The sequence below is a fragment of the Calliphora vicina genome, chromosome 5, assembly GCF_958450345.1.
Source record: "Calliphora vicina chromosome 5, idCalVici1.1, whole genome shotgun sequence".
In the NCBI taxonomy this organism is placed as follows: Eukaryota; Metazoa; Arthropoda; class Insecta; order Diptera; family Calliphoridae; genus Calliphora; species Calliphora vicina.
The window spans coordinates 25890085-25893952 of record NC_088784.1 but is presented as its reverse complement, the minus strand read 5'-3'; positions in this window follow the sequence as shown (position 1 = coordinate 25893952).

Here is a 3868-nt window from a genome sequence, read left to right as displayed (position 1 = left end):
TATGCTTAACTTCATATTTCTATGTCCATTATTACAGAAAATTCAAAAAGTACCATTCGAATATAGAAAAAGTACCAAAAAGCAGTCACTTGTAGATTCCCACTCACTCCGGTCTTAATTTCATGTTTTTAGGTTCATTGGTGAAGAAATTACAAAAAGTACCATTCGAATAAAGAAAAAGTACCAAAAAGTCTCCCCCTAGAATTCTCACTCACTTAGGACCATATATGCTTAATTTCATGTCTCTAAGTCCATTGTTAAAGAAAATTCAAAAAAGTACCATTAGAATATAGAAAAAGGACTAAAAAGCCCACACTTGTGGTTTCCCACTCACTCGGTTCCATATAAGCTTTATTTCATGTTTCTAGGTTCATTGGTGAAGAAATTACAAAAAGTACCAATCGAATAAAGAAAAAGTACCAAAAAGTCTCCCCATAGAATTATCACTTACTTAGTACCATATATGCTTAATTTCATGTTTCTAAGTCCATAGTTATAGAAAATTCAAAAAAGTACCATGAGAATATAGAAAAAGTACCAAAAAACCCACACTTGTGGTTTCCCACTCACTCGGTTTATATATAAGCTTTATTTCATGTTTCTAGGTTCATTGGTGAAGAAATTACAAAAAGTACCATTCCAATAAAGAAAAAGTACCAAAAAGTCTCCCCCTAGAATTCTCACTCACTTAGGACCATATGTGTTTAATTTCATGTTTCTAAGTCCATTATTATAGAAATTTTAAAAAGTACCATTAGATGAACAAAAAAGTACCTATAGTACAGTTCACACATTTTGGTACCTAAATATTATCCCCTATTCCTAACACTAACTTCACTCAAATACATATCAGCTAACTTTAATGTCGATAACTGAAATAATTTAAATTTTAAAAAAGTACCATTAGGAGAAAAGTACCAATTTCCCTTTTCTTACTTGAACACCCCTCAAGTTTGAAATTTAAAAATATTCCATTTTGCCAAAATATTTTATGCTACAGGCATGTATCAAAATATTAAAATCTGTGTTAATGTGCCCAAGAATAAATATGTTTTAAAAAAAGTACCAAACTGTTTACCCGGATTTGGCCCAATATACACCTTAGTTAATTTTTTTTAAATTTAACCCTGTTAGTTAATTTTTGTATGAATCCAGGAACCAACGTAAAAATTATCAAAATTGGCTTAATAATTTCAAATATAATGTATTTTCCCGATTTTATCCCCTTTTTGGTACCTTTTTTATCCCCATTGAGGTGGTACAATTTCATTGAAATAAATTTCTGTAACGTGGTGGGAGCTCATAATAAAATATTCGTATGTCTATGTCAAATTATAGAAAAACATATTTTATGAAAAAGTACCAAAAATTAACACAATTTTTATCCCTTAAAGGTTCGAATTTCCAAAAAGTACCAAACTTATGTTTTTTATTTTTTGTTAATTAAAGAATACGATTTAAAATTTGTTTCTATGTTTATTGGTTTAAAAGATACATAGGGTGCAAAAAAAGTACCAAAATACAGTTTTTACCCGTTTTCTCCCCTAAAAGTTTCGAATTTCCAAAAAGTACGAAACACCTGTCAGCTTATTTTTTAAATGGAGTAACATGCTATTTTAAGTTTTTTTATATCTTTATTGACTAGACTATGACTAGACTATGACTAGACTATGACTAGACTATGACTAGACTATGACTAGACTATGACTAGACTATGACTAGACTATGACTAGACTATGACTAGACTATGACTAGACTATGACTAGACTATGACTAGACTATGACTAGACTATGACTAGACTATGACTAGACTATGACTAGACTATGACTAGACTATGACTAGACTATGACTAGACTATGACTAGACTATGACTAGACTATGACTAGACTATGACTAGACTATGACTAGACTATGACTAGACTATGACTAGACTATGACTAGACTATGACTAGACTATGACTAGACTATGACTAGACTATGACTAGACTATGACTAGACTATGACTAGACTATGACTAGACTATGACTAGACTATGACTAGACTATGACTAGACTATGACTAGACTATGACTAGACTATGACTAGACTATGACTAGACTATGACTAGACTATGACTAGACTATGACTAGACTATGACTAGACTATCCAAATTGTAACAACACTTTCCCTGGCCCTCTTGAATATATCTTGATGTCATTTCTAGCTGGTTAGCTAAAATACTCTATTTAAAATTTTCATTTCAGAATGTTTGCCACAATTTTTGCATCTTCCAAATTACAATATTATTTTGCACATTTTTTTGAAGTCTCTTTAAGCCACTAAAATAAACCAGCTGCTTATGTTAATTTCAAAAATTCAAGCTCTTGTAAGCAGCATATTAATTAAGGCAAATCATTTTTGTTTCTTCTTTCCTCCTTCTTTTCCATATTCTGTCATTAATTTTAAATTTTTTCGCTTAAAAAATATCTGCTAAAGAAGATGTTTGGCAAGAAGGCCACTTGCTGCTTTGATGAGTATTTAAAAAATAAAGCACTGGCATACACTCGGATGGGAATCTTGTTGTACATCTTCACTTTACATCCCACCCATGGCTTTAGGGGGTACAAGCAACAAGGCATGTAATTGATTTTAATTATTGGGTTTTAAACTTTCAAACAAAAACCATTTTAATATGAAAAGAAGAAATTACACGAATTTGATGTCAAAGATAACATTTTAATAAATATGTTTGTGTTTAGATAATAGGTATTTTTTGTTGTCTGTTGTTTGTATTATAAATAGATATTTTACTTTATTGAAGGTATTAATGAGAAGATGTGGCGGTCATTAAGTGATGCTAAGGGCGTTTAATAAGGCTGTTTCATATAGAGAAAAAACTATGACAAAGATAAGATATTTATCTATAAAGTCTACATATTTATTAAAAATAGTCTGCTTATTATGCAAACAACTTCGTTATGAAAGCATATATAGCTCTTAAAACTGCAAGAATATTCTTCGTTTTTATGCAGTAAAATATAAGTAATTTTAGCTTTAAATTGGCATCAAATTTGAACACAAATTACTTAATGTTTGTAATCTCATAATACTGCTAAATAATATAATGTTAAATCACTGGTGTTGCAAATGAAATTTCCTAAATTACATTTTCTGACTTTTTAATATGATTTCATATTTTATGCATGAAATGCCATTTTATTTATACTTATTTAAAGGCATTAGACTGCTTCAAAATTATATGCAAAATAATATTTTAATTTCAGCAACAAGTTAATGGTTCTGACATTTTGTACTAATTAATGAAAAAGTGCAATATTTTTGAAGAACGTAGTTTTAAAGTGGCATATTTTTGAATCTGATTGAGATATTGACTTGAATTTTTTTTGTAAGACAAAAAATTATCTTATCTAAACAAAAAAAAAATTAGTTCGGAATAAATATTCATCAAATTGTTTCTAATATTTTCAATTCTATTAAAATTTTGATAAAAAATTTAATTTCAGAAACTCAATAAATATGTAATAAAATCGTTATTTATTAACAAAACTCAATGAAATTCTCAAAGTTTTTTAAATTTGTCATTCTAAATAACAAGTTGTCAAAAAAACTTGTCAAAGGGAATCCCGCAATTCCTAAAAATTGGAGCGAAAATCCCAAAAATAGCATTTTTTACAATTTGCCTATAGGGTCCACATTTCCTTTGGGGCTGGGAAAATATTCTGGGGATAAATAGGGAATACATCAAGGTTTCTAAAGCTGCTTTCGGTTTTCTGATCCCAGCTTTGGGATTTTAGAACATGTGGCCCAAAGTTGAATTTTTGATAAACAAATAGGTGAAATTCCGAAGGGCGTTGGGGCGACATATTCT